We start from the raw sequence: 26,411 nt of genomic DNA on the forward strand, positions 1-26,411 counted from the left end.
GTCGATGCGCATACGAACGAATTGTCCGAAAGAGGCGTGCGTCGGTGCGTTCGTGTAAGCGGAAATTGCACCGGGTCCCGTCGGAAGTCCCCGCGGAAGCGCGCCCGGCATGGATGGCCTCTTGATTTCCAAGTGTTGCGCGGTTTTCTTAAATATTTTGTCGCTTTTTTGTTGCGAGTTCACCTGGCTTTTAAAGCCGGCGGACTCTTTTGTGAATCGGACAATACCGGGAGGGTGAAAAACGGTATTTGGGAAGGAGAAGGCTCGAAATTGGGGTCTCGGCTGCGAATTTACGAGCTTTGGAATGCTCTGGTTTTTTTTTTTTTTTTTTGGGCGGCATTGCGCATGTAAACAAATTGCTACGGTGAATGAACGGGTGCGATCATACCAGCACTAATGCACCGGATCCCATCAGAACTCCGCAGTTAAGCGTGCTTGGGCGAGAGTAGTACTAGGATGGGTGACCTCCTGGGAAGTCCTCGTGTTGCACCCCTTTTTCCCTCCTTTTTTTTTTTTATTTTTCTTATCTGTTTCCGCTGCACTTGAGCAAAAGGCATTTCAGTGGTTATCGTAGTATACTCCATGGAAGTAATTTTATTTATAAAAATATAACTCGCAACCGGGTCCCGACCTCGAATTTACGGGCACTCGAAAGATAGGACCCGTCGAGGCGGGTCGATGCGCATACGAACGAATTGTCCGAAAGAGGCGTGCGTCGGTGCGTTCGTGTAAGCGGAAATTGCACCGGGTCCCGTCGGAAGTCCCCGCGGAAGCGCGCCCGGCATGGATGGCCTCTTGATTTCCAAGTGTTGCGCGGTTTTCTTAAATATTTTGTCGCTTTTTTGTTGCGAGTTCACCTGGCTTTTAAAGCCGGCGGACTCTTTTGTGAATCGGACAATACCGGGAGGGTGAAAAACGGTATTTGGGAAGGAGAAGGCTCGAAATTGGGGTCTCGGCTGCGAATTTACGAGCTTTGGAATGCTCTGGTTTTTTTTTTTTTTTTTGGGCGGCATTGCGCATGTAAACAAATTGCTACGGTGAATGAACGGGTGCGATCATACCAGCACTAATGCACCGGATCCCATCAGAACTCCGCAGTTAAGCGTGCTTGGGCGAGAGAAGTACTAGGATGGGTGACCTCCTGGGAAGTCCTCGTGTTGCACCCCTTTTTCCCTCCTTTTTTTTTTTTATTTTTCTTATCTGTTTCCGCTGCACTTGAGCAAAAGGCATTTCAGTGGTTATCGTAGTATACTCCATGGAAGTAATTTTATTTATAAAAATATAACTCGCAACCGGGTCCCGACCTCGAATTTACGGGCACTCGAAAGATAGGACCCGTCGAGGCGGGTCGATGCGCATACGAACGAATTGTCCGAAAGAGGCGTGCGTCGGTGCGTTCGTGTAAGCGGAAATTGCACCGGGTCCCGTCGGAAGTCCCCGCGGAAGCGCGCCCGGCATGGATGGCCTCTTGATTTCCAAGTGTTGCGCGGTTTTCTTAAATATTTTGTCGCTTTTTTGTTGCGAGTTCACCTGGCTTTTAAAGCCGGCGGACTCTTTTGTGAATCGGACAATACCGGGAGGGTGAAAAACGGTATTTGGGAAGGAGAAGGCTCGAAATTGGGGTCTCGGCTGCGAATTTACGAGCTTTGGAATGCTCTGGTTTTTTTTTTTTTTTTTGGGCGGCATTGCGCATGTAAACAAATTGCTACGGTGAATGAACGGGTGCGATCATACCAGCACTAATGCACCGGATCCCATCAGAACTCCGCAGTTAAGCGTGCTTGGGCGAGAGTAGTACTAGGATGGGTGACCTCCTGGGAAGTCCTCGTGTTGCACCCCTTTTTCCCTCCTTTTTTTTTTTTTATTTTTCTTATCTGTTTCCGCTGCACTTGAGCAAAAGGCATTTCAGTGGTTATCGTAGTATACTCCATGGAAGTAATTTTATTTATAAAAATATAACTCGCAACCGGGTCCCGACCTCGAATTTACGGGCACTCGAAAGATAGGACCCGTCGAGGCGGGTCGATGCGCATACGAACGAATTGTCCGAAAGAGGCGTGCGTCGGTGCGTTCGTGTAAGCGGAAATTGCACCGGGTCCCGTCGGAAGTCCCCGCGGAAGCGCGCCCGGCATGGATGGCCTCTTGATTTCCAAGTGTTGCGCGGTTTTCTTAAATATTTTGTCGCTTTTTTGTTGCGAGTTCACCTGGCTTTTAAAGCCGGCGGACTCTTTTGTGAATCGGACAATACCGGGAGGGTGAAAAACGGTATTTGGGAAGGAGAAGGCTCGAAATTGGACTCTCGGCTGCGAATTTACGAGCTTTGGAATGCTCTGGTTTTTTTTTTTTTTTTTGGGCGGCATTGCGCATGTAAACAAATTGCTACGGTGAATGAACGGGTGCGATCATACCAGCACTAATGCACCGGATCCCATCAGAACTCCGCAGTTAAGCGTGCTTGGGCGAGAGTAGTACTAGGATGGGTGACCTCCTGGGAAGTCCTCGTGTTGCACCCCTTTTTCCCTCCTTTTTTTTTTTTATTTTTCTTATCTGTTTCCGCTGCACTTGAGCAAAAGGCATTTCAGTGGTTATCGTAGTATACTCCATGGAAGTAATTTTATTTATAAAAATATAACTCGCAACCGGGTCCCGACCTCGAATTTACGGGCACTCGAAAGATAGGACCCGTCGAGGCGGGTCGATGCGCATACGAACGAATTGTCCGAAAGAGGCGTGCGTCGGTGCGTTCGTGTAAGCGGAAATTGCACCGGGTCCCGTCGGAAGTCCCCGCGGAAGCGCGCCCGGCATGGATGGCCTCTTGATTTCCAAGTGTTGCGCGGTTTTCTTAAATATTTTGTCGCTTTTTTGTTGCGAGTTCACCTGGCTTTTAAAGCCGGCGGACTCTTTTGTGAATCGGACAATACCGGGAGGGTGAAAAACGGTATTTGGGAAGGAGAAGGCTCGAAATTGGGGTCTCGGCTGCGAATTTACGAGCTTTGGAATGCTCTGGTTTTTTTTTTTTTTTTTTGGGCGGCATTGCGCATGTAAACAAATTGCTACGGTGAATGAACGGGTGCGATCATACCAGCACTAATGCACCGGATCCCATCAGAACTCCGCAGTTAAGCGTGCTTGGGCGAGAGTAGTACTAGGATGGGTGACCTCCTGGGAAGTCCTCGTGTTGCACCCCTTTTTCCCTCCTTTTTTTTTTTATTTTTCTTATCTGTTTCCGCTGCACTTGAGCAAAAGGCATTTCAGTGGTTATCGTAGTATACTCCATGGAAGTAATTTTATTTATAAAAATATAACTCGCAACCGGGTCCCGACCTCGAATTTACGGGCACTCGAAAGATAGGACCCGTCGAGGCGGGTCGATGCGCATACGAACGAATTGTCCGAAAGAGGCGTGCGTCGGTGCGTTCGTGTAAGCGGAAATTGCACCGGGTCCCGTCGGAAGTCCCCGCGGAAGCGCGCCCGGCATGGATGGCCTCTTGATTTCCAAGTGTTGCGCGGTTTTCTTAAATATTTTGTCGCTTTTTTGTTGCGAGTTCACCTGGCTTTTAAAGCCGGCGGACTCTTTTGTGAATCGGACAATACCGGGAGGGTGAAAAACGGTATTTGGGAAGGAGAAGGCTCGAAATTGGGGTCTCGGCTGCGAATTTACGAGCTTTGGAATGCTCTGGTTTTTTTTTTTTTTTTTGGGCGGCATTGCGCATGTAAACAAATTGCTACGGTGAATGAACGGGTGCGATCATACCAGCACTAATGCACCGGATCCCATCAGAACTCCGCAGTTAAGCGTGCTTGGGCGAGAGTAGTACTAGGATGGGTGACCTCCTGGGAAGTCCTCGTGTTGCACCCCTTTTTCCCTCCTTTTTTTTTTTTATTTTTCTTATCTGTTTCCGCTGCACTTGAGCAAAAGGCATTTCAGTGGTTATCGTAGTATACTCCATGGAAGTAATTTTATTTATAAAAATATAACTCGCAACCGGGTCCCGACCTCGAATTTACGGGCACTCGAAAGATAGGACCCGTCGAGGCGGGTCGATGCGCATACGAACGAATTGTCCGAAAGAGGCGTGCGTCGGTGCGTTCGTGTAAGCGGAAATTGCACCGGGTCCCGTCGGAAGTCCCCGCGGAAGCGCGCCCGGCATGGATGGCCTCTTGATTTCCAAGTGTTGCGCGGTTTTCTTAAATATTTTGTCGCTTTTTTGTTGCGAGTTCACCTGGCTTTTAAAGCCGGCGGACTCTTTTGTGAATCGGACAATACCGGGAGGGTGAAAAACGGTATTTGGGAAGGAGAAGGCTCGAAATTGGGGTCTCGGCTGCGAATTTACGAGCTTTGGAATGCTCTGGTTTTTTTTTTTTTTTTTTGGGCGGCATTGCGCATGTAAACAAATTGCTACGGTGAATGAACGGGTGCGATCATACCAGCACTAATGCACCGGATCCCATCAGAACTCCGCAGTTAAGCGTGCTTGGGCGAGAGTAGTACTAGGATGGGTGACCTCCTGGGAAGTCCTCGTGTTGCACCCCTTTTTCCCTCCTTTTTTTTTTTTTATTTTTCTTATCTGTTTCCGCTGCACTTGAGCAAAAGGCATTTCAGTGGTTATCGTAGTATACTCCATGGAAGTAATTTTATTTATAAAAATATAACTCGCAACCGGGTCCCGACCTCGAATTTACGGGCACTCGAAAGATAGGACCCGTCGAGGCGGGTCGATGCGCATACGAACGAATTGTCCGAAAGAGGCGTGCGTCGGTGCGTTCGTGTAAGCGGAAATTGCACCGGGTCCCGTCGGAAGTCCCCGCGGAAGCGCGCCCGGCATGGATGGCCTCTTGATTTCCAAGTGTTGCGCGGTTTTCTTAAATATTTTGTCGCTTTTTTGTTGCGAGTTCACCTGGCTTTTAAAGCCGGCGGACACTTTTGTGAATCGGACAATACCGGGAGGGTGAAAAACGGTATTTGGGAAGGAGAAGGCTCGAAATTGGGGTCTCGGCTGCGAATTTACGAGCTTTGGAATGCTCTGGTTTTTTTTTTTTTTTTTGGGCGGCATTGCGCATGTAAACAAATTGCTACGGTGAATGAACGGGTGCGATCATACCAGCACTAATGCACCGGATCCCATCAGAACTCCGCAGTTAAGCGTGCTTGGGCGAGAGTAGTACTAGGATGGGTGACCTCCTGGGAAGTCCTCGTGTTGCACCCCTTTTTCCCTCCTTTTTTTTTTTTATTTTTCTTATCTGTTTCCGCTGCGCTTGAGCAAAAGGCATTTCAGTGGTTATCGTAGTATACTCCATGGAAGTAATTTTATTTATTAAAATATAACTCGCAACCGGGTCCCGACCTCGAATTTACGGGCACTCGAAAGATAGGACCCGTCGAGGCGGGTCGATGCGCATACGAACGAATTGTCCGAAAGAGGCGTGCGTCGGTGCGTTCGTGTAAGCGGAAATTGCACCGGGTCCCGTCGGAAGTCCCCGCGGAAGCGCGCCCGGCATGGATGGCCTCTTGATTTCCAAGTGTTGCGCGGTTTTCTTAAATATTTTGTCGCTTTTTTGTTGCGAGTTCACCTGGCTTTTAAAGCCGGCGGACTCTTTTGTGAATCGGACAATACCGGGAGGGTGAAAAACGGTATTTGGGAAGGAGAAGGCTCGAAATTGGGGTCTCGGCTGCGAATTTACGAGCTTTGGAATGCTCTGGTTTTTTTTTTTTTTTTTGGGCGGCATTGCGCATGTAAACAAATTGCTACGGTGAATGAACGGGTGCGATCATACCAGCACTAATGCACCGGATCCCATCAGAACTCCGCAGTTAAGCGTGCTTGGTCGAGAGTAGTACTAGGATGGGTGACCTCCTGGGAAGTCCTCGTGTTGCACCCCTTTTTCCCTCCTTTTTTTTTTTTTATTTTTCTTATCTGTTTCCGCTGCACTTGAGCAAAAGGCATTTCAGTGGTTATCGTAGTATACTCCATGGAAGTAATTTTATTTATAAAAATATAACTCGCAACCGGGTCCCGACCTCGAATTTACGGGCACTCGAAAGATAGGACCCGTCGAGGCGGGTCGATGCGCATACGAACGAATTGTCCGAAAGAGGCGTGCGTCGGTGCGTTCGTGTAAGCGGAAATTGCACCGGGTCCCGTCGGAAGTCCCCGCGGAAGCGCGCCCGGCATGGATGGCCTCTTGATTTCCAAGTGTTGCGCGGTTTTCTTAAATATTTTGTCGCTTTTTTGTTGAAAGTTCACCTGGCTTTTAAAGCCGGCGGACTCTTTTGTGAATCGGACAATACCGGGAGGGTGAAAAACGGTATTTGGGAAGGAGAAGGCTCGAAATTGGGGTCTCGGCTGCGAATTTACGAGCTTTGGAATGCTCTGGTTTTTTTTTTTTTTTTGGGCGGCATTGCGCATGTAAACAAATTGCTACGGTGAATGAACGGGTGCGATCATACCAGCACTAATGCACCGGATCCCATCAGAACTCCGCAGTTAAGCGTGCTTGGGCGAGAGTAGTACTAGGATGGGTGACCTCCTGGGAAGTCCTCGTGTTGCACCCCTTTTTCCCTCCTTTTTTTTTTTTTATTTTTCTTATCTGTTTCCGCTGCACTTGAGCAAAAGGCATTTCAGTGGTTATCGTAGTATACTCCATGGAAGTAATTTTATTTATAAAAATATAACTCGCAACCGGGTCCCGACCTCGAATTTACGGGCACTCGAAAGATAGGACCCGTCGAGGCGGGTCGATGCGCATACGAACGAATTGTCCGAAAGAGGCGTGCGTCGGTGCGTTCGTGTAAGCGGAAATTGCACCGGGTCCCGTCGGAAGTCCCCGCGGAAGCGCGCCCGGCATGGATGGCCTCTTGATTTCCAAGTGTTGCGCGGTTTTCTTAAATATTTTGTCGCTTTTTTGTTGCGAGTTCACCTGGCTTTTAAAGCCGGCGGACTCTTTTGTGAATCGGACAATACCGGGAGGGTGAAAAACGGTATTTGGGAAGGAGAAGGCTCGAAATTGGGGTCTCGGCTGCGAATTTACGAGCTTTGGAATGCTCTGGTTTTTTTTTTTTTTTTGGGCGGCATTGCGCATGTAAACAAATTGCTACGGTGAATGAACGGGTGCGATCATACCAGCACTAATGCACCGGATCCCATCAGAACTCCGCAGTTAAGCGTGCTTGGTCGAGAGTAGTACTAGGATGGGTGACCTCCTGGGAAGTCCTCGTGTTGCACCCCTTTTTCCCTCCTTTTTTTTTTTTTATTTTTCTTATCTGTTTCCGCTGCACTTGAGCAAAAGGCATTTCAGTGGTTATCGTAGTATACTCCATGGAAGTAATTTTATTTATAAAAATATAACTCGCAACCGGGTCCCGACCTCGAATTTACGGGCACTCGAAAGATAGGACCCGTCGAGGCGGGTCGATGCGCAAACGAACGAATTGTCCGAAAGAGGCGTGCGTCGGTGCGTTCGTGTAAGCGGAAATTGCACCGGGTCCCGTCGGAAGTCCCCGCGGAAGCGCGCCCGGCATGGATGGCCTCTTGATTTCCAAGTGTTGCGCGGTTTTCTTAAATATTTTGTCGCTTTTTTGTTGCGAGTTCACCTGGCTTTTAAAGCCGGCGGACTCTTTTGTGAATCGGACAATACCGGGAGGGTGAAAAACGGTATTTGGGAAGGAGAAGGCTCGAAATTGGGGTCTCGGCTGCGAATTTACGAGCTTTGGAATGCTCTGGTTTTTTTTTTTTTTTTTGGGCGACATTGCGCATGTAAACAAATTGCTACGGTGAATGAACGGGTGCGATCATACCAGCACTAATGCACCGGATCCCATCAGAACTCCGCAGTTAAGCGTGCTTGGTCGAGAGTAGTACTAGGATGGGTGACCTCCTGGGAAGTCCTCGTGTTGCACCCCTTTTTCCCTCCTTTTTTTTTTTTTATTTTTCTTATCTGTTTCCGCTGCACTTGAGCAAAAGGCATTTCAGTGGTTATCGTAGTATACTCCATGGAAGTAATTTTATTTATAAAAATATAACTCGCAACCGGGTCCCGACCTCGAATTTACGGGCACTCGAAAGATAGGACCCGTCGAGGCGGGTCGATGCGCATACGAACGAATTGTCCGAAAGAGGCGTGCGTCGGTGCGTTCGTGTAAGCGGAAATTGCACCGGGTCCCGTCGGAAGTCCCCGCGGAAGCGCGCCCGGCATGGATGGCCTCTTGATTTCCAAGTGTTGCGCGGTTTTCTTAAATATTTTGTCGCTTTTTTGTTGCGAGTTCACCTGGCTTTTAAAGCCGGCGGACTCTTTTGTGAATCGGACAATACCGGGAGGGTGAAAAACGGTATTTGGGAAGGAGAAGGCTCGAAATTGGGGTCTCGGCTGCGAATTTACGAGCTTTGGAATGCTCTGGTTTTTTTTTTTTTTTTGGGCGGCATTGCGCATGTAAACAAATTGCTACGGTGAATGAACGGGTGCGATCATACCAGCACTAATGCACCGGATCCCATCAGAACTCCGCAGTTAAGCGTGCTTGGGCGAGAGTAGTACTAGGATGGGTGACCTCCTGGGAAGTCCTCGTGTTGCACCCCTTTTTCCCTCCTTTTTTTTTTTTTATTTTTCTTATCTGTTTCCGCTGCACTTGAGCAAAAGGCATTTCAGTGGTTATCGTAGTATACTCCATGGAAGTAATTTTATTTATAAAAATATAACTCGCAACCGGGTCCCGACCTCGAATTTACGGGCACTCGAAAGATAGGACCCGTCGAGGCGGGTCGATGCGCATACGAACGAATTGTCCGAAAGAGGCGTGCGTCGGTGCGTTCGTGTAAGCGGAAATTGCACCGGGTCCCGTCGGAAGTCCCCGCGGAAGCGCGCCCGGCATGGATGGCCTCTTGATTTCCAAGTGTTGCGCGGTTTTCTTAAATATTTTGTCGCTTTTTTGTTGCGAGTTCACCTGGCTTTTAAAGCCGGCGGACTCTTTTGTGAATCGGACAATACCGGGAGGGTGAAAAACGGTATTTGGGAAGGAGAAGGCTCGAAATTGGGGTCTCGGCTGCGAATTTACGAGCTTTGGAATGCTCTGGTTTTTTTTTTTTTTTTTTGGGCGGCATTGCGCATGTAAACAAATTGCTACGGTGAATGAACGGGTGCGATCATACCAGCACTAATGCACCGGATCCCATCAGAACTCCGCAGTTAAGCGTGCTTGGGCGAGAGTAGTACTAGGATGGGTGACCTCCTGGGAAGTCCTCGTGTTGCACCCCTTTTTCCCTCCTTTTTTTTTTTTATTTTTCTTATCTGTTTCCGCTGCACTTGAGCAAAAGGCATTTCAGTGGTTATCGTAGTATACTCCATGGAAGTAATTTTATTTATAAAAATATAACTCGCAACCGGGTCCCGACCTCGAATTTACGGGCACTCGAAAGATAGGACCCGTCGAGGCGGGTCGATGCGCATACGAACGAATTGTCCGAAAGAGGCGTGCGTCGGTGCGTTCGTGTAAGCGGAAATTGCACCGGGTCCCGTCGGAAGTCCCCGCGGAAGCGCGCCCGGCATGGATGGCCTCTTGATTTCCAAGTGTTGCGCGGTTTTCTTACATATTTTGTCGCTTTTTTGTTGAAAGTTCACCTGGCTTTTAAAGCCGGCGGACTCTTTTGTGAATCGGACAATACCGGGAGGGTGAAAAACGGTATTTGGGAAGGAGAAGGCTCGAAATTGGGGTCTCGGCTGCGAATTTACGAGCTTTGGAATGCTCTGGTTTTTTTTTTTTTTTGGGCGGCATTGCGCATGTAAACAAATTGCTACGGTGAATGAACGGGTGCGATCATACCAGCACTAATGCACCGGATCCCATCAGAACTCCGCAGTTAAGCGTGCTTGGGCGAGAGTAGTACTAGGATGGGTGACCTCCTGGGAAGTCCTCGTGTTGCACCCCTTTTTCCCTCCTTTTTTTTTTTTATTTTTCTTATCTGTTTCCGCTGCACTTGAGCAAAAGGCATTTCAGTGGTTATCGTAGTATACTCCATGGAAGTAATTTTATTTATAAAAATATAACTCGCAACCGGGTCCCGACCTCGAATTTACGGGCACTCGAAAGATAGGACCCGTCGAGGCGGGTCGATGCGCATACGAACGAATTGTCCGAAAGAGGCGTGCGTCGGTGCGTTCGTGTAAGCGGAAATTGCACCGGGTCCCGTCGGAAGTCCCCGCGGAAGCGCGCCCGGCATGGATGGCCTCTTGATTTCCAAGTGTTGCGCGGTTTTCTTACATATTTTGTCGCTTTTTTGTTGCGAGTTCACCTGGCTTTTAAAGCCGGCGGACTCTTTTGTGAATCGGACAATACCGGGAGGGTGAAAAACGGTATTTGGGAAGGAGAAGGCTCGAAATTGGGGTCTCGGCTGCGAATTTACGAGCTTTGGAATGCTCTGGTTTTTTTTTTTTTTTTTGGGCGGCATTGCGCATGTAAACAAATTGCTACGGTGAATGAACGGGTGCGATCATACCAGCACTAATGCACCGGATCCCATCAGAACTCCGCAGTTAAGCGTGCTTGGGCGAGAGTAGTACTAGGATGGGTGACCTCCTGGGAAGTCCTCGTGTTGCACCCCTTTTTCCCTCCTTTTTTTTTTTTATTTTTCTTATCTGTTTCCGCTGCACTTGAGCAAAAGGCATTTCAGTGGTTATCGTAGTATACTCCATGGAAGTAATTTTATTTATAAAAATATAACTCGCAACCGGGTCCCGACCTCGAATTTACGGGCACTCGAACGATAGGACCCGTCGAGGCGGGTCGATGCGCATACGAACGAATTTTCCGAAAGAGGCGTGCGTCGGTGCGTTCGTGTAAGCGGAAATTGCACCGGGTCCCGTCGGAAGTCCCCGCGGAAGCGCGCCCGGCATGGATGGCCTCTTGATTTCCAAGTGTTGCGCGGTTTTCTTACATATTTTGTCGCTTTTTTGTTGCGAGTTCACCTGGCTTTTAAAGCCGGCGGACTCTTTTGTGAATCGGACAATACCGGGAGGGTGAAAAACGGTATTTGGGAAGGAGAAGGCTCGAAATTGGGGTCTCGGCTGCGAATTTACGAGCTTTGGAATGCTCTGGTTTTTTTTTTTTTTTGGGCGGCATTGCGCATGTAAACAAATTGCTACGGTGAATGAACGGGTGCGATCATACCAGCACTAATGCACCGGATCCCATCAGAACTCCGCAGTTAAGCGTGCTTGGGCGAGAGTAGTACTAGGATGGGTGACCTCCTGGGAAGTCCTCGTGTTGCACCCCTTTTTCCCTCCTTTTTTTTTTATTTTTCTTATCTGTTTCCGCTGCACTTGAGCAAAAGGCATTTCAGTGGTTATCGTAGTATACTCCATGGAAGTAATTTTATTTATAAAAATATAACTCGCAACCGGGTCCCGACCTCGAATTTACGGGCACTCGAACGATAGGACCCGTCGAGGCGGGTCGATGCGCATACGAACGAATTGTCCGAAAGAGGCGTGCGTCGGTGCGTTCGTGTAAGCGGAAATTGCACCGGGTCCCGTCGGAAGTCCCCGCGGAAGCGCGCCCGGCATGGATGGCCTCTTGATTTCCAAGTGTTGCGCGGTTTTCTTACATATTTTGTCGCTTTTTTGTTGCGAGTTCACCTGGCTTTTAAAGCCGGCGGACTCTTTTGTGAATCGGACAATACCGGGAGGGTGAAAAACGGTATTTGGGAAGGAGAAGGCTCGAAATTGGGGTCTCGGCTGCGAATTTACGAGCTTTGGAATGCTCTGGTTTTTTTTTTTTTTTTTGGGCGGCATTGCGCATGTAAACAAATTGCTACGGTGAATGAACGGGTGCGATCATACCAGCACTAATGCACCGGATCCCATCAGAACTCCGCAGTTAAGCGTGCTTGGGCGAGAGTAGTACTAGGATGGGTGACCTCCTGGGAAGTCCTCGTGTTGCACCCCTTTTTCCCTCCTTTTTTTTTTTTATTTTTCTTATCTGTTTCCGCTGCACTTGAGCAAAAGGCATTTCAGTGGTTATCGTAGTATACTCCATGGAAGTAATTTTATTTATAAAAATATAACTCGCAACCGGGTCCCGACCTCGAATTTACGGGCACTCGAACGATAGGACCCGTCGAGGCGGGTCGATGCGCATACGAACGAATTGTCCGAAAGAGGCGTGCGTCGGTGCGTTCGTGTAAGCGGAAATTGCACCGGGTCCCGTCGGAAGTCCCCGCGGAAGCGCGCCCGGCATGGATGGCCTCTTGATTTCCAAGTGTTGCGCGGTTTTCTTACATATTTTGTCGCTTTTTTGTTGCGAGTTCACCTGGCTTTTAAAGCCGGCGGACTCTTTTGTGAATCGGACAATACCGGGAGGGTGAAAAACGGTATTTGGGAAGGAGAAGGCTCGAAATTGGGGTCTCGGCTGCGAATTTACGAGCTTTGGAATGCTCTGGTTTTTTTTTTTTTTTTTTGGGCGGCATTGCGCATGTAAACAAATTGCTACGGTGAATGAACGGGTGCGATCATACCAGCACTAATGCACCGGATCCCATCAGAACTCCGCAGTCAAGCGTGCTTGGGCGAGAGTAGTACTAGGATGGGTGACCTCCTGGGAAGTCCTCGTGTTGCACCCCTTTTTCCCTCCTTTTTTTTTTTTATTTTTCTTATCTGTTTCCGCTGCACTTGAGCAAAAGGCATTTCAGTGGTTATCGTAGTATACTCCATGGAAGTAATTTTATTTATAAAAATATAACTCGCAACCGGGTCCCGACCTCGAATTTACGGGCACTCGAACGATAGGACCCGTCGAGGCGGGTCGATGCGCATACGAACGAATTGTCCGAAAGAGGCGTGCGTCGGTGCGTTCGTGTAAGCGGAAATTGCACCGGGTCCCGTCGGAAGTCCCCGCGGAAGCGCGCCCGGCATGGATGGCCTCTTGATTTCCAAGTGTTGCGCGGTTTTCTTACATATTTTGTCGCTTTTTTGTTGCGAGTTCACCTGGCTTTTAAAGCCGGCGGACTCTTTTGTGAATCGGACAATACCGGGAGGGTGAAAAACGGTATTTGGGAAGGAGAAGGCTCGAAATTGGGGTCTCGGCTGCGAATTTACGAGCTTTGGAATGCTCTGGTTTTTTTTTTTTTTTGGGCGGCATTGCGCATGTAAACAAATTGCTACGGTGAATGAACGGGTGCGATCATACCAGCACTAATGCACCGGATCCCATCAGAACTCCGCAGTTAAGCGTGCTTGGGCGAGAGTAGTACTAGGATGGGTGACCTCCTGGGAAGTCCTCGTGTTGCACCCCTTTTTCCCTCCTTTTTTTTTTTTATTTTTCTTATCTGTTTCCGCTGCACTTGAGCAAAAGGCATTTCAGTGGTTATCGTAGTATACTCCATGGAAGTAATTTTATTTATAAAAATATAACTCGCAACCGGGTCCCGACCTCGAATTTACGGGCACTCGAAAGATAGGACCCGTCGAGGCGGGTCGATGCGCATACGAACGAATTGTCCGAAAGAGGCGTGCGTCGGTGCGTTCGTGTAAGCGGAAATTGCACCGGGTCCCGTCGGAAGTCCCCGCGGAAGCGCGCCCGGCATGGATGGCCTCTTGATTTCCAAGTGTTGCGCGGTTTTCTTAAATATTTTGTCGCTTTTTTGTTGCGAGTTCACCTGGCTTTTAAAGCCGGCGGACTCTTTTGTGAATCGGACAATACCGGGAGGGTGAAAAACGGTATTTGGGAAGGAGAAGGCTCGAAATTGGGGTCTCGGCTGCGAATTTACGAGCTTTGGAATGCTCTGGTTTTTTTTTTTTTTTTTGGGCGGCATTGCGCATGTAAACAAATTGCTACGGTGAATGAACGGGTGCGATCATACCAGCACTAATGCACCGGATCCCATCAGAACTCCGCAGTTAAGCGTGCTTGGGCGAGAGTAGTACTAGGATGGGTGACCTCCTGGGAAGTCCTCGTGTTGCACCCCTTTTTCCCTCCTTTTTTTTTTTATTTTTCTTATCTGTTTCCGCTGCACTTGAGCAAAAGGCATTTCAGTGGTTATCGTAGTATACTCCATGGAAGTAATTTTATTTATAAAAATATAACTCGCAACCGGGTCCCGACCTCGAATTTACGGGCACTCGAAAGATAGGACCCGTCGAGGCGGGTCGATGCGCATACGAACGAATTGTCCGAAAGAGGCGTGCGTCGGTGCGTTCGTGTAAGCGGAAATTGCACCGGGTCCCGTCGGAAGTCCCCGCGGAAGCGCGCCCGGCATGGATGGCCTCTTGATTTCCAAGTGTTGCGCGGTTTTCTTAAATATTTTGTCGCTTTTTTGTTGCGAGTTCACCTGGCTTTTAAAGCCGGCGGACTCTTTTGTGAATCGGACAATACCGGGAGGGTGAAAAACGGTATTTGGGAAGGAGAAGGCTTGAAATTGGGGTCTCGGCTGCGAATTTACGAGCTTTGGAATGCTCTGGTTTTTTTTTTTTTTTTTGGGCGGCATTGCGCATGTAAACAAATTGCTACGGTGAATGAACGGGTGCGATCATACCAGCACTAATGCACCGGATCCCATCAGAACTCCGCAGTTAAGCGTGCTTGGGCGAGAGTAGTACTAGGATGGGTGACCTCCTGGGAAGTCCTCGTGTTGCACCCCTTTTTCCCTCCTTTTTTTTTTTTTATTTTTCTTATCTGTTTCCGCTGCACTTGAGCAAAAGGCATTTCAGTGGTTATCGTAGTATACTCCATGGAAGTAATTTTATTTATAAAAATATAACTCGCAACCGGGTCCCGACCTCGAATTTACGGGCACTCGAAAGATAGGACTCGTCGAGGCGGGTCGATGCGCATACGAACGAATTGTCCGAAAGAGGCGTGCGTCGGTGCGTTCGTGTAAGCGGAAATTGCACCGGGTCCCGTCGGAAGTCCCCGCGGAAGCGCGCCCGGCATGGATGGCCTCTTGATTTCCAAGTGTTGCGCGGATTTCTTAAATATTTTGTCGCTTTTTTGTTGCGAGTTCACCTGGCTTTTAAAGCCGGCGGACTCTTTTGTGAATCGGACAATACCGGGAGGGTGAAAAACGGTATTTGGGAAGGAGAAGGCTCGAAATTGGACTCTCGGCTGCGAATTTACGAGCTTTGGAATGCTCTGGTTTTTTTTTTTTTTTTTGGGCGGCATTGCGCATGTAAACAAATTGCTACGGTGAATGAACGGGTGCGATCATACCAGCACTAATGCACCGGATCCCATCAGAACTCCGCAGTTAAGCGTGCTTGGGCGAGAGTAGTACTAGGATGGGTGACCTCCTGGGAAGTCCTCGTGTTGCACCCCTTTTTCCCTCCTTTTTTTTTTTTTATTTTTCTTATCTGTTTCCGCTGCACTTGAGCAAAAGGCATTTCAGTGGTTATCGTAGTATACTCCATGGAAGTAATTTTATTTATAAAAATATAACTCGCAACCGGGTCCCGACCTCGAATTTACGGGCACTCGAAAGATAGGACCCGTCGAGGCGGGTCGATGCGCATACGAACGAATTGTCCGAAAGAGGCGTGCGTCGGTGCGTTCGTGTAAGCGGAAATTGCACCGGGTCCCGTCGGAAGTCCCCGCGGAAGCGCGCCCGGCATGGATGGCCTCTTGATTTCCAAGTGTTGCGCGGATTTCTTAAATATTTTGTCGCTTTTTTGTTGCGAGTTCACCTGGCTTTTAAAGCCGGCGGACTCTTTTGTGAATCGGACAATACCGGGAGGGTGAAAAACGGTATTTGGGAAGGAGAAGGCTCGAAATTGGGGTCTCGGCTGCGAATTTACGAGCTTTGGAATGCTCTGGTTTTTTTTTTTTTTTTTTGGGCGGCATTGCGCATGTAAACAAATTGCTACGGTGAATGAACGGGTGCGATCATACCAGCACTAATGCACCGGATCCCATCAGAACTCCGCAGTTAAGCGTGCTTGGGCGAGAGTAGTACTAGGATGGGTGACCTCCTGGGAAGTCCTCGTGTTGCACCCCTTTTTCCCTCCTTTTTTTTTATATTTTTCTTATCTGTTTCCGCTGCACTTGAGCAAAAGGCATTTCAGTGGTTATCGTAGTATACTCCATGGAAGTAATTTTATTTATAAAAATATAACTCGCAACCGGGTCCCGACCTCGAATTTACGGGCACTCGAAAGATAGGACCCGTCGAGGCGGGTCGATGCGCATACGAACGAATTGTCCGAAAGAGGCGTGCGTCGGTGCGTTCGTGTAAGCGGAAATTGCACCGGGTCCCGTCGGAAGTCCCCGCGGAAGCGCGCCCGGCATGGATGGCCACTTGATTTCCAAGTGTTGCGCGGATTTCTTAAATATTTTGTCGCTTTTTTGTTGCGAGTTCACCTGGCTTTTAAAGCCGGCGGACTCTTTTGTGAATCGGACAATACCGGGAGGGTGAAAAACGGTATTTGGGAAGGAGAAGGCTCGAAATTGGACTCTCGGCTGCGAATTTACGAGCTTTGGAATGCTCTGGTTTTTTTTTTTTTTTTGGGCGGCATTGCGCATGTAAACAAATTGCTACGGTGAATGAACGGGTGCGATCATACCAGCACTAATGCACCGGATCCCATCAGAACTCCGCAGTTAAGCGTGCTTGGGCGAGAGTAGTACTAGGATGGGTGACCTCCTGGGAAGTCCTCGTGTTGCACCCCTTTTTCCCTCCTTTTTTTTTTTTATTTTTCTTATCTGTTTCCGCTGCACTTGAGCAAAAGGCATTTCAGTGGTTATCGTAGTATACTCCATGGAAGTAATTTTATTTATAAAAATATAACTCGCAACCGGGTCCCGACCTCGAATTTACGGGCACTCGAAAGATAGGACCCGTCGAGGCGGGTCGATGCGCATACGAACGAATTGTCCGAAAGAGGCGTGCGTCGGTGCGTTCGTGTAAGCGGAAATTGCACCGGGTCCCGTCGGAAGTCCCCGCGGAAGCGCGCCCGGCATGGATGGCCACTTGATTTCCAAGTGTTGCGCGGATTTCTTAAATATTTTGTCGCTTTTTTGTTGCGAGTTCACCTGGCTTTTAAAGCCGGCGGACTCTTTTGTGAATCGGACAATACCGGGAGGGTGAAAAACGGTATTTGGGAAGGAGAAGGCTCGAAATTGGGGTCTCGGCTGCGAATTTACGAGCTTTGGAATGCTCTGGTTTTTTTTTTTTTTTTTGGGCGGCATTGCGCATGTAAACAAATTGCTACGGTGAATGAACGGGTGCGATCATACCAGCACTAATGCACCGGATCCCATCAGAACTCCGCAGTTAAGCGTGCTTGGGCGAGAGTAGTACTAGGATGGGTGACCTCCTGGGAAGTCCTCGTGTTGCACCCCTTTTTCCCTCCTTTTTTTTTTTTTTTATTTTTCTTATCTGTTTCCGCTGCACTTGAGCAAAAGGCATTTCAGTGGTTATCGTAGTATACTCCATGGAAGTAATTTTATTTATAAAAATATAACTCGCAACCGGGTCCCGACCTCGAATTTACGGGCACTCGAAAGATAGGACCCGTCGAGGCGGGTCGATGCGCATACGAACGAATTGTCCGAAAGAGGCGTGCGTCGGTGCGTTCGTGTAAGCGGAAATTGCACCGGGTCCCGTCGGAAGTCCCCGCGGAAGCGCGCCCGGCATGGATGGCCTCTTGATTTCCAAGTGTTGCGCGGATTTCTTAAATATTTTGTCGCTTTTTTGTTGCGAGTTCACCTGGCTTTTAAAGCCGGCGGACTCTTTTGTGAATCGGACAATACCGGGAGGGTGAAAAACGGTATTTGGGAAGGAGAAGGCTCGAAATTGGACTCTCGGCTGCGAATTTACGAGCTTTGGAATGCTCTGGTTTTTTTTTTTTTTTTTGGGCGGCATTGCGCATGTAAACAAATTGCTACGGTGAATGAACGGGTGCGATCATACCAGCACTAATGCACCGGATCCCATCAGAACTCCGCAGTTAAGCGTGCTTGGGCGAGAGTAGTACTAGGATGGGTGACCTCCTGGGAAGTCCTCGTGTTGCACCCCTTTTTCCCTCCTTTTTTTTTTTTTTATTTTTCTTATCTGTTTCCGCTGCACTTGAGCAAAAGGCATTTCAGTGGTTATCGTAGTATACTCCATGGAAGTAATTTTATTTATAAAAATATAACTCGCAACCGGGTCCCGACCTCGAATTTACGGGCACTCGAAAGATAGGACCCGTCGAGGCGGGTCGATGCGCATACGAACGAATTGTCCGAAAGAGGCGTGCGTCGGTGCGTTCGTGTAAGCGGAAATTGCACCGGGTCCCGTCGGAAGTCCCCGCGGAAGCGCGCCCGGCATGGATGGCCTCTTGATTTCCAAGTGTTGCGCGGATTTCTTAAATATTTTGTCGCTTTTTTGTTGCGAGTTCACCTGGCTTTTAAAGCCGGCGGACTCTTTTGTGAATCGGACAATACCGGGAGGGTGAAAAACGGTATTTGGGAAGGAGAAGGCTCGAAATTGGACTCTCGGCTGCGAATTTACGAGCTTTGGAATGCTCTGGTTTTTTTTTTTTTTTTTGGGCGGCATTGCGCATGTAAACAAATTGCTACGGTGAATGAACGGGTGCGATCATACCAGCACTAATGCACCGGATCCCATCAGAACTCCGCAGTTAAGCGTGCTTGGGCGAGAGTAGTACTAGGATGGGTGACCTCCTGGGAAGTCCTCGTGTTGCACCCCTTTTTCCCTCCTTTTTTTTTTTTTTTATTTTTCTTATCTGTTTCCGCTGCACTTGAGCAAAAGGCATTTCAGTGGTTATCGTAGTATACTCCATGGAAGTAATTTTATTTATAAAAATATAACTCGCAACCGGGTCCCGACCTCGAATTTACGGGCACTCGAAAGATAGGACCCGTCGAGGCGGGTCGATGCGCATACGAACGAATTGTCCGAAAGAGGCGTGCGTCGGTGCGTTCGTGTAAGCGGAAATTGCACCGGGTCCCGTCGGAAGTCCCCGCGGAAGCGCGCCCGGCATGGATGGCCTCTTGATTTCCAAGTGTTGCGCGGATTTCTTAAATATTTTGTCGCTTTTTTGTTGCGAGTTCACCTGGCTTTTAAAGCCGGCGGACTCTTTTGTGAATCGGACAATACCGGGAGGGTGAAAAACGGTATTTGGGAAGGAGAAGGCTCGAAATTGGACTCTCGGCTGCGAATTTACGAGCTTTGGAATGCTCTGGTTTTTTTTTTTTTTTTTGGGCGGCATTGCGCATGTAAACAAATTGCTACGGTGAATGAACGGGTGCGATCATACCAGCACTAATGCACCGGATCCCATCAGAACTCCGCAGTTAAGCGTGCTTGGGCGAGAGTAGTACTAGGATGGGTGACCTCCTGGGAAGTCCTCGTGTTGCACCCCTTTTTCCCTCCTTTTTTTTTTTTTTATTTTTCTTATCTGTTTCCGCTGCACTTGAGCAAAAGGCATTTCAGTGGTTATCGTAGTATACTCCATGGAAGTAATTTTATTTATAAAAATATAACTCGCAACCGGGTCCCGACCTCGAATTTACGGGCACTCGAAAGATAGGACCCGTCGAGGCGGGTCGATGCGCATACGAACGAATTGTCCGAAAGAGGCGTGCGTCGGTGCGTTCGTGTAAGCGGAAATTGCACCGGGTCCCGTCGGAAGTCCCCGCGGAAGCGCGCCCGGCATGGATGGCCTCTTGATTTCCAAGTGTTGCGCGGATTTCTTAAATATTTTGTCGCTTTTTTGTTGCGAGTTCACCTGGCTTTTAAAGCCGGCGGACTCTTTTGTGAATCGGACAATACCGGGAGGGTGAAAAACGGTATTTGGGAAGGAGAAGGCTCGAAATTGGACTCTCGGCTGCGAATTTACGAGCTTTGGAATGCTCTGGTTTTTTTTTTTTTTTTTTGGGCGGCATTGCGCATGTAAACAAATTGCTACGGTGAATGAACGGGTGCGATCATACCAGCACTAATGCACCGGATCCCATCAGAACTCCGCAGTTAAGCGTGCTTGGGCGAGAGTAGTACTAGGATGGGTGACCTCCTGGGAAGTCCTCGTGTTGCACCCCTTTTTCCCTCCTTTTTTTTTTTTTTATTTTTCTTATCTGTTTCCGCTGCACTTGAGCAAAAGGCATTTCAGTGGTTATCGTAGTATACTCCATGGAAGTAATTTTATTTATAAAAATATAACTCGCAACCGGGTCCCGACCTCGAATTTACGGGCACTCGAAAGATAGGACCCGTCGAGGCGGGTCGATGCGCATACGAACGAATTGTCCGAAAGAGGCGTGCGTCGGTGCGTTCGTGTAAGCGGAAATTGCACCGGGTCCCGTCGGAAGTCCCCGCGGAAGCGCGCCCGGCATGGATGGCCTCTTGATTTCCAAGTGTTGCGCGGATTTCTTAAATATTTTGTCGCTTTTTTGTTGCGAGTTCACCTGGCTTTTAAAGCCGGCGGACTCTTTTGTGAATCGGACAATACCGGGAGGGTGAAAAACGGTATTTGGGAAGGAGAAGGCTCGAAATTGGACTCTCGGCTGCGAATTTACGAGCTTTGGAATGCTCTGGTTTTTTTTTTTTTTTTTGGGCGGCATTGCGCATGTAAACAAATTGCTACGGTGAATGAACGGGTGCGATCATACCAGCACTAATGCACCGGATCCCATCAGAACTCCGCAGTTAAGCGTGCTTGGGCGAGAGTAGTACTAGGATGGGTGACCTCCTGGGAAGTCCTCGTGTTGCACCCCTTTTTCCCTCCTTTTTTTTTTTTTTATTTTTCTTATCTGTTTCCGCTGCACTTGAGCAAAAGGCATTTCAGTGGTTATCGTAGTATACTCCATGGAAGTAATTTTATTTATAAAAATATAACTCGCAACCGGGTCCCGACCTCGAATTTACGGGCACTCGAAAGATAGGACCCGTCGAGGCGGGTCGATGCGCATACGAACGAATTGTCCGAAAGAGGCGTGCGTCGGTGCGTTCGTGTAAGCGGAAATTGCACCGGGTCCCGTCGGAAGTCCCCGCGGAAGCGCGCCCGGCATGGATGGCCTCTTGATTTCCAAGTGTTGCGCGGATTTCTTAAATATTTTGTCGCTTTTTTGTTGCGAGTTCACCTGGCTTTTAAAGCCGGCGGACTCTTTTGTGAATCGGACAATACCGGGAGGGTGAAAAACGGTATTTGGGAAGGAGAAGGCTCGAAATTGGACTCTCGGCTGCGAATTTACGAGCTTTGGAATGCTCTGGTTTTTTTTTTTTTTTTTTGGGCGGCATTGCGCATGTAAACAAATTGCTACGGTGAATGAACGGGTGCGATCATACCAGCACTAATGCACCGGATCCCATCAGAACTCCGCAGTTAAGCGTGCTTGGGCGAGAGTAGTACTAGGATGGGTGACCTCCTGGGAAGTCCTCGTGTTGCACCCCTTTTTCCCTCCTTTTTTTTTTTTTTATTTTTCTTATCTGTTTCCGCTGCACTTGAGCAAAAGGCATTTCAGTGGTTATCGTAGTATACTCCATGGAAGTAATTTTATTTATAAAAATATAACTCGCAACCGGGTCCCGACCTCGAATTTACGGGCACTCGAAAGATAGGACCCGTCGAGGCGGGTCGATGCGCATACGAACGAATTGTCCGAAAGAGGCGTGCGTCGGTGCGTTCGTGTAAGCGGAAATTGCACCGGGTCCCGTCGGAAGTCCCCGCGGAAGCGCGCCCGGCATGGATGGCCTCTTGATTTCCAAGTGTTGCGCGGATTTCTTAAATATTTTGTCGCTTTTTTGTTGCGAGTTCACCTGGCTTTTAAAGCCGGCGGACTCTTTTGTGAATCGGACAATACCGGGAGGGTGAAAAACGGTATTTGGGAAGGAGAAGGCTCGAAATTGGACTCTCGGCTGCGAATTTACGAGCTTTGGAATGCTCTGGTTTTTTTTTTTTTTTTTGGGCGGCATTGCGCATGTAAACAAATTGCTACGGTGAATGAACGGGTGCGATCATACCAGCACTAATGCACCGGATCCCATCAGAACTCCGCAGTTAAGCGTGCTTGGGCGAGAGTAGTACTAGGATGGGTGACCTCCTGGGAAGTCCTCGTGTTGCACCCCTTTTTCCCTCCTTTTTTTTTTTTTTATTTTTCTTATCTGTTTCCGCTGCACTTGAGCAAAAGGCATTTCAGTGGTTATCGTAGTATACTCCATGGAAGTAATTTTATTTATAAAAATATAACTCGCAACCGGGTCCCGACCTCGAATTTACGGGCACTCGAAAGATAGGACCCGTCGAGGCGGGTCGATGCGCATACGAACGAATTGTCCGAAAGAGGCGTGCGTCGGTGCGTTCGTGTAAGCGGAAATTGCACCGGGTCCCGTCGGAAGTCCCCGCGGAAGCGCGCCCGGCATGGATGGCCTCTTGATTTCCAAGTGTTGCGCGGATTTCTTAAATATTTTGTCGCTTTTTTGTTGCGAGTTCACCTGGCTTTTAAAGCCGGCGGACTCTTTTGTGAATCGGACAATACCGGGAGGGTGAAAAACGGTATTTGGGAAGGAGAAGGCTCGAAATTGGACTCTCGGCTGCGAATTTACGAGCTTTGGAATGCTCTGGTTTTTTTTTTTTTTTTTTGGGCGGCATTGCGCATGTAAACAAATTGCTACGGTGAATGAACGGGTGCGATCATACCAGCACTAATGCACCGGATCCCATCAGAACTCCGCAGTTAAGCGTGCTTGGGCGAGAGTAGTACTAGGATGGGTGACCTCCTGGGAAGTCCTCGTGTTGCACCCCTTTTTCCCTCCTTTTTTTTAATATTTTTCTTATCTGTTTCCGCTGCACTTGAGCAAAAGGCATTTCAGTGGTTATCGTAGTATACTCCATGGAAGTAATTTTATTTATAAAAATATAACTCGCAACCGGGTCCCGACCTCGAATTTACGGGCACTCGAAAGATAGGACCCGTCGAGGCGGGTCGATGCGCATACGAACGAATTGTCCGAAAGAGGCGTGCGTCGGTGCGTTCGTGTAAGCGGAAATTGCACCGGGTCCCGTCGGAAGTCCCCGCGGAAGCGCGCCCGGCATGGATGGCCTCTTGATTTCCAAGTGTTGCGCGGATTTCTTAAATATTTTGTCGCTTTTTTGTTGCGAGTTCACCTGGCTTTTAAAGCCGGCGGACTCTTTTGTGAATCGGACAATACCGGGAGGGTGAAAAACGGTATTTGGGAAGGAGAAGGCTCGAAATTGGACTCTCGGCTGCGAATTTACGAGCTTTGGAATGCTCTGGTTTTTTTTTTTTTTTTTTGGGCGGCATTGCGCATGTAAACAAATTGCTACGGTGAATGAACGGGTGCGATCATACCAGCACTAATGCACCGGATCCCATCAGAACTCCGCAGTTAAGCGTGCTTGGGCGAGAGTAGTACTAGGATGGGTGACCTCCTGGGAAGTCCTCGTGTTGCACCCCTTTTTCCCTCCTTTTTTTTTTTTTTATTTTTCTTATCTGTTTCCGCTGCACTTGAGCAAAAGGCATTTCAGTGGTTATCGTAGTATACTCCATGGAAGTAATTTTATTTATAAAAATATAGCTCGCAACCGGGTCCCGACCTCGAATTTACGGGCACTCGAAAGATAGGACCCGTCGAGGCGGGTCGATGCGCATACGAACGAATTGTCCGAAAGAGGCGTGCGTCGGTGCGTTCGTGTAAGCGGAAATTGCACCGGGTCCCGTCGGAAGTCCCCGCGGAAGCGCGCCCGGCATGGATGGCCTCTTGATTTCCAAGTGTTGCGCGGATTTCTTAAATATTTTGTCGCTTTTTTGTTGCGAGTTCACCTGGCTTTTAAAGCCGGCGGACTCTTTTGTGAATCGGACAATACCGGGAGGGTGAAAAACGGTATTTGGGAAGGAGAAGGCTCGAAATTGGACTCTCGGCTGCGAATTTACGAGCTTTGGAATGCTCTGGTTTTTTTTTTTTTTTTTGGGCGGCATTGCGCATGTAAACAAATTGCTACGGTGAATGAACGGGTGCGATCATACCAGCACTAATGCACCGGATCCCATCAGAACTCCGCAGTTAAGCGTGCTTGGGCGAGAGTAGTACTAGGATGGGTGACCTCCTGGGAAGTCCTCGTGTTGCACCCCTTTTTCCCTCCTTTTTTTTTTTTTTATTTTTCTTATCTGTTTCCGCTGCACTTGAGCAAAAGGCATTTCAGTGGTTATCGTAGTATACTCCATGGAAGTAATTTTATTTATAAAAATATAACTCGCAACCGGGTCCCGACCTCGAATTTACGGGCACTCGAAAGATAGGACCCGTCGAGGCGGGTCGATGCGCATACGAACGAATTGTCCGAAAGAGGCGTGCGTCGGTGCGTTCGTGTAAGCGGAAATTGCACCGGGTCCCGTCGGAAGTCCCCGCGGAAGCGCGCCCGGCATGGATGGCCTCTTGATTTCCAAGTGTTGCGCGGATTTCTTAAATATTTTGTCGCTTTTTTGTTGCGAGTTCACCTGGCTTTTAAAGCCGGCGGACTCTTTTGTGAATCGGACAATACCGGGAGGGTGAAAAACGGTATTTGGGAAGGAGAAGGCTCGAAATTGGACTCTCGGCTGCGAATTTACGAGCTTTGGAATGCTCTGGTTTTTTTTTTTTTTTTTGGGCGGCATTGCGCATGTAAACAAATTGCTACGGTGAATGAACGGGTGCGATCATACCAGCACTAATGCACCGGATCCCATCAGAACTCCGCAGTTAAGCGTGCTTGGGCGAGAGTAGTACTAGGATGGGTGACCTCCTGGGAAGTCCTCGTGTTGCACCCCTTTTTCCCTCCTTTTTTTTAATATTTTTCTTATCTGTTTCCGCTGCACTTGAGCAAAAGGCATTTCAGTGGTTATCGTAGTATACTCCATGGAAGTAATTTTATTTATAAAAATATAACTCGCAACCGGGTCCCGACCTCGAATTTACGGGCACTCGAAAGATAGGACCCGTCGAGGCGGGTCGATGCGCATACGAACGAATTGTCCGAAAGAGGCGTGCGTCGGTGCGTTCGTGTAAGCGGAAATTGCACCGGGTCCCGTCGGAAGTCCCCGCGGAAGCGCGCCCGGCATGGATGGCCTCTTGATTTCCAAGTGTTGCGCGGATTTCTTAAATATTTTGTCGCTTTTTTGTTGCGAGTTCACCTGGCTTTTAAAGCCGGCGGACTCTTTTGTGAATCGGACAATACCGGGAGGGTGAAAAACGGTATTTGGGAAGGAGAAGGCTCGAAATTGGACTCTCGGCTGCGAATTTACGAGCTTTGGAATGCTCTGGTTTTTTTTTTTTTTTTTTGGGCGGCATTGCGCATGTAAACAAATTGCTACGGTGAATGAACGGGTGCGATCATACCAGCACTAATGCACCGGATCCCATCAGAACTCCGCAGTTAAGCGTGCTTGGGCGAGAGTAGTACTAGGATGGGTGACCTCCTGGGAAGTCCTCGTGTTGCACCCCTTTTTCCCTCCTTTTTTTTTTTTTATTTTTCTTATCTGTTTCCGCTGCACTTGAGCAAAAGGCATTTCAGTGGTTATCGTAGTATACTCCATGGAAGTAATTTTATTTATAAAAATATAGCTCGCAACCGGGTCCCGACCTCGAATTTACGGGCACTCGAAAGATAGGACCCGTCGAGGCGGGTCGATGCGCATACGAACGAATTGTCCGAAAGAGGCGTGCGTCGGTGCGTTCGTGTAAGCGGAAATTGCACCGGGTCCCGTCGGAAGTCCCCGCGGAAGCGCGCCCGGCATGGATGGCCTCTTGATTTCCAAGTGTTGCGCGGATTTCTTAAATATTTTGTCGCTTTTTTGTTGCGAGTTCACCTGGCTTTTAAAGCCGGCGGACTCTTTTGTGAATCGGACAATACCGGGAGGGTGAAAAACGGTATTTGGGAAGGAGAAGGCTCGAAATTGGACTCTCGGCTGCGAATTTACGAGCTTTGGAATGCTCTGGTTTTTTTTTTTTTTTTTGGGCGGCATTGCGCATGTAAACAAATTGCTACGGTGAATGAACGGGTGCGATCATACCAGCACTAATGCACCGGATCCCATCAGAACTCCGCAGTTAAGCGTGCTTGGGCGAGAGTAGTACTAGGATGGGTGACCTCCTGGGAAGTCCTCGTGTTGCACCCCTTTTTCCCTCCTTTTTTTTTTTTTTATTTTTCTTATCTGTTTCCGCTGCACTTGAGCAAAAGGCATTTCAGTGGTTATCGTAGTATACTCCATGGAAGTAATTTTATTTATAAAAATATAACTCGCAACCGGGTCCCGACCTCGAATTTACGGGCACTCGAAAGATAGGACCCGTCGAGGCGGGTCGATGCGCATACGAACGAATTGTCCGAAAGAGGCGTGCGTCGGTGCGTTCGTGTAAGCGGAAATTGCACCGGGTCCCGTCGGAAGTCCCCGCGGAAGCGCGCCCGGCATGGATGGCCTCTTGATTTCCAAGTGT

General features: G+C 48.7%; 39 non-coding genes across 39 annotated transcripts; all 39 read left to right on the forward strand.

Annotated features, from left to right (window-relative positions):
• The first annotated feature begins 374 nt into the window (after window positions 1–374).
• Window positions 375–493, forward strand: LOC130819322 (5S ribosomal RNA). Its single transcript, XR_009044363.1, has one exon. It is a non-coding gene; the product is annotated as a 5S ribosomal RNA (ribosomal RNA).
• Window positions 494–1,047: 554 nt separating this feature from the next.
• On the forward strand, window positions 1,048–1,166 carry LOC130819434 (5S ribosomal RNA). The gene has a single exon (XR_009044471.1). It is a non-coding gene; the product is annotated as a 5S ribosomal RNA (ribosomal RNA).
• Window positions 1,167–1,720: 554 nt separating this feature from the next.
• Window positions 1,721–1,839, forward strand: LOC130819323 (5S ribosomal RNA). Its single transcript, XR_009044364.1, has one exon. It is a non-coding gene; the product is annotated as a 5S ribosomal RNA (ribosomal RNA).
• Window positions 1,840–2,394: 555 nt separating this feature from the next.
• LOC130819324 (5S ribosomal RNA) lies at window positions 2,395–2,513 on the forward strand. The gene has a single exon (XR_009044365.1). It is a non-coding gene; the product is annotated as a 5S ribosomal RNA (ribosomal RNA).
• A 555-nt stretch (window positions 2,514–3,068) lies between these two features.
• On the forward strand, window positions 3,069–3,187 carry LOC130819325 (5S ribosomal RNA). The gene has a single exon (XR_009044366.1). It is a non-coding gene; the product is annotated as a 5S ribosomal RNA (ribosomal RNA).
• Window positions 3,188–3,740: 553 nt separating this feature from the next.
• Window positions 3,741–3,859, forward strand: LOC130819326 (5S ribosomal RNA). Its single transcript, XR_009044367.1, has one exon. It is a non-coding gene; the product is annotated as a 5S ribosomal RNA (ribosomal RNA).
• Window positions 3,860–4,414: 555 nt separating this feature from the next.
• On the forward strand, window positions 4,415–4,533 carry LOC130819328 (5S ribosomal RNA). The gene has a single exon (XR_009044369.1). It is a non-coding gene; the product is annotated as a 5S ribosomal RNA (ribosomal RNA).
• A 555-nt stretch (window positions 4,534–5,088) lies between these two features.
• On the forward strand, window positions 5,089–5,207 carry LOC130819329 (5S ribosomal RNA). Its single transcript, XR_009044370.1, has one exon. It is a non-coding gene; the product is annotated as a 5S ribosomal RNA (ribosomal RNA).
• A 554-nt stretch (window positions 5,208–5,761) lies between these two features.
• LOC130819540 (5S ribosomal RNA) lies at window positions 5,762–5,880 on the forward strand. Its single transcript, XR_009044578.1, has one exon. It is a non-coding gene; the product is annotated as a 5S ribosomal RNA (ribosomal RNA).
• Window positions 5,881–6,434: 554 nt separating this feature from the next.
• LOC130819330 (5S ribosomal RNA) lies at window positions 6,435–6,553 on the forward strand. The gene has a single exon (XR_009044371.1). It is a non-coding gene; the product is annotated as a 5S ribosomal RNA (ribosomal RNA).
• A 554-nt stretch (window positions 6,554–7,107) lies between these two features.
• On the forward strand, window positions 7,108–7,226 carry LOC130819542 (5S ribosomal RNA). The gene has a single exon (XR_009044579.1). It is a non-coding gene; the product is annotated as a 5S ribosomal RNA (ribosomal RNA).
• Window positions 7,227–7,781: 555 nt separating this feature from the next.
• LOC130819543 (5S ribosomal RNA) lies at window positions 7,782–7,900 on the forward strand. Its single transcript, XR_009044580.1, has one exon. It is a non-coding gene; the product is annotated as a 5S ribosomal RNA (ribosomal RNA).
• A 554-nt stretch (window positions 7,901–8,454) lies between these two features.
• On the forward strand, window positions 8,455–8,573 carry LOC130819331 (5S ribosomal RNA). The gene has a single exon (XR_009044372.1). It is a non-coding gene; the product is annotated as a 5S ribosomal RNA (ribosomal RNA).
• Window positions 8,574–9,129: 556 nt separating this feature from the next.
• LOC130819332 (5S ribosomal RNA) lies at window positions 9,130–9,248 on the forward strand. Its single transcript, XR_009044373.1, has one exon. It is a non-coding gene; the product is annotated as a 5S ribosomal RNA (ribosomal RNA).
• A 552-nt stretch (window positions 9,249–9,800) lies between these two features.
• On the forward strand, window positions 9,801–9,919 carry LOC130819333 (5S ribosomal RNA). The gene has a single exon (XR_009044374.1). It is a non-coding gene; the product is annotated as a 5S ribosomal RNA (ribosomal RNA).
• A 554-nt stretch (window positions 9,920–10,473) lies between these two features.
• On the forward strand, window positions 10,474–10,592 carry LOC130819334 (5S ribosomal RNA). Its single transcript, XR_009044375.1, has one exon. It is a non-coding gene; the product is annotated as a 5S ribosomal RNA (ribosomal RNA).
• Window positions 10,593–11,144: 552 nt separating this feature from the next.
• LOC130819335 (5S ribosomal RNA) lies at window positions 11,145–11,263 on the forward strand. Its single transcript, XR_009044376.1, has one exon. It is a non-coding gene; the product is annotated as a 5S ribosomal RNA (ribosomal RNA).
• Window positions 11,264–11,815: 552 nt separating this feature from the next.
• On the forward strand, window positions 11,816–11,934 carry LOC130819336 (5S ribosomal RNA). Its single transcript, XR_009044378.1, has one exon. It is a non-coding gene; the product is annotated as a 5S ribosomal RNA (ribosomal RNA).
• A 555-nt stretch (window positions 11,935–12,489) lies between these two features.
• LOC130819513 (5S ribosomal RNA) lies at window positions 12,490–12,608 on the forward strand. The gene has a single exon (XR_009044550.1). It is a non-coding gene; the product is annotated as a 5S ribosomal RNA (ribosomal RNA).
• A 552-nt stretch (window positions 12,609–13,160) lies between these two features.
• On the forward strand, window positions 13,161–13,279 carry LOC130819337 (5S ribosomal RNA). Its single transcript, XR_009044379.1, has one exon. It is a non-coding gene; the product is annotated as a 5S ribosomal RNA (ribosomal RNA).
• Window positions 13,280–13,833: 554 nt separating this feature from the next.
• Window positions 13,834–13,952, forward strand: LOC130819339 (5S ribosomal RNA). The gene has a single exon (XR_009044381.1). It is a non-coding gene; the product is annotated as a 5S ribosomal RNA (ribosomal RNA).
• A 553-nt stretch (window positions 13,953–14,505) lies between these two features.
• Window positions 14,506–14,624, forward strand: LOC130819340 (5S ribosomal RNA). Its single transcript, XR_009044382.1, has one exon. It is a non-coding gene; the product is annotated as a 5S ribosomal RNA (ribosomal RNA).
• Window positions 14,625–15,179: 555 nt separating this feature from the next.
• Window positions 15,180–15,298, forward strand: LOC130819341 (5S ribosomal RNA). The gene has a single exon (XR_009044383.1). It is a non-coding gene; the product is annotated as a 5S ribosomal RNA (ribosomal RNA).
• Window positions 15,299–15,854: 556 nt separating this feature from the next.
• On the forward strand, window positions 15,855–15,973 carry LOC130819342 (5S ribosomal RNA). Its single transcript, XR_009044384.1, has one exon. It is a non-coding gene; the product is annotated as a 5S ribosomal RNA (ribosomal RNA).
• Window positions 15,974–16,525: 552 nt separating this feature from the next.
• On the forward strand, window positions 16,526–16,644 carry LOC130819343 (5S ribosomal RNA). The gene has a single exon (XR_009044385.1). It is a non-coding gene; the product is annotated as a 5S ribosomal RNA (ribosomal RNA).
• Window positions 16,645–17,198: 554 nt separating this feature from the next.
• LOC130819344 (5S ribosomal RNA) lies at window positions 17,199–17,317 on the forward strand. Its single transcript, XR_009044386.1, has one exon. It is a non-coding gene; the product is annotated as a 5S ribosomal RNA (ribosomal RNA).
• Window positions 17,318–17,874: 557 nt separating this feature from the next.
• Window positions 17,875–17,993, forward strand: LOC130819345 (5S ribosomal RNA). Its single transcript, XR_009044387.1, has one exon. It is a non-coding gene; the product is annotated as a 5S ribosomal RNA (ribosomal RNA).
• A 556-nt stretch (window positions 17,994–18,549) lies between these two features.
• Window positions 18,550–18,668, forward strand: LOC130819346 (5S ribosomal RNA). The gene has a single exon (XR_009044388.1). It is a non-coding gene; the product is annotated as a 5S ribosomal RNA (ribosomal RNA).
• Window positions 18,669–19,225: 557 nt separating this feature from the next.
• Window positions 19,226–19,344, forward strand: LOC130819347 (5S ribosomal RNA). The gene has a single exon (XR_009044389.1). It is a non-coding gene; the product is annotated as a 5S ribosomal RNA (ribosomal RNA).
• Window positions 19,345–19,901: 557 nt separating this feature from the next.
• Window positions 19,902–20,020, forward strand: LOC130819348 (5S ribosomal RNA). The gene has a single exon (XR_009044390.1). It is a non-coding gene; the product is annotated as a 5S ribosomal RNA (ribosomal RNA).
• A 556-nt stretch (window positions 20,021–20,576) lies between these two features.
• On the forward strand, window positions 20,577–20,695 carry LOC130819350 (5S ribosomal RNA). Its single transcript, XR_009044392.1, has one exon. It is a non-coding gene; the product is annotated as a 5S ribosomal RNA (ribosomal RNA).
• A 557-nt stretch (window positions 20,696–21,252) lies between these two features.
• LOC130819351 (5S ribosomal RNA) lies at window positions 21,253–21,371 on the forward strand. The gene has a single exon (XR_009044393.1). It is a non-coding gene; the product is annotated as a 5S ribosomal RNA (ribosomal RNA).
• A 556-nt stretch (window positions 21,372–21,927) lies between these two features.
• Window positions 21,928–22,046, forward strand: LOC130819353 (5S ribosomal RNA). The gene has a single exon (XR_009044394.1). It is a non-coding gene; the product is annotated as a 5S ribosomal RNA (ribosomal RNA).
• A 557-nt stretch (window positions 22,047–22,603) lies between these two features.
• Window positions 22,604–22,722, forward strand: LOC130819354 (5S ribosomal RNA). The gene has a single exon (XR_009044395.1). It is a non-coding gene; the product is annotated as a 5S ribosomal RNA (ribosomal RNA).
• Window positions 22,723–23,276: 554 nt separating this feature from the next.
• LOC130819355 (5S ribosomal RNA) lies at window positions 23,277–23,395 on the forward strand. The gene has a single exon (XR_009044396.1). It is a non-coding gene; the product is annotated as a 5S ribosomal RNA (ribosomal RNA).
• A 556-nt stretch (window positions 23,396–23,951) lies between these two features.
• On the forward strand, window positions 23,952–24,070 carry LOC130819356 (5S ribosomal RNA). Its single transcript, XR_009044397.1, has one exon. It is a non-coding gene; the product is annotated as a 5S ribosomal RNA (ribosomal RNA).
• A 556-nt stretch (window positions 24,071–24,626) lies between these two features.
• On the forward strand, window positions 24,627–24,745 carry LOC130819357 (5S ribosomal RNA). The gene has a single exon (XR_009044399.1). It is a non-coding gene; the product is annotated as a 5S ribosomal RNA (ribosomal RNA).
• A 554-nt stretch (window positions 24,746–25,299) lies between these two features.
• On the forward strand, window positions 25,300–25,418 carry LOC130819358 (5S ribosomal RNA). The gene has a single exon (XR_009044400.1). It is a non-coding gene; the product is annotated as a 5S ribosomal RNA (ribosomal RNA).
• A 555-nt stretch (window positions 25,419–25,973) lies between these two features.
• On the forward strand, window positions 25,974–26,092 carry LOC130819359 (5S ribosomal RNA). Its single transcript, XR_009044401.1, has one exon. It is a non-coding gene; the product is annotated as a 5S ribosomal RNA (ribosomal RNA).
• Window positions 26,093–26,411: the final 319 nt, after the last annotated feature.

Source organism: Amaranthus tricolor, chromosome 7 (genome assembly GCF_026212465.1).
Source record: "Amaranthus tricolor cultivar Red isolate AtriRed21 chromosome 7, ASM2621246v1, whole genome shotgun sequence".
Lineage (NCBI taxonomy): Eukaryota > Viridiplantae > Streptophyta > Magnoliopsida > Caryophyllales > Amaranthaceae > Amaranthus > Amaranthus tricolor.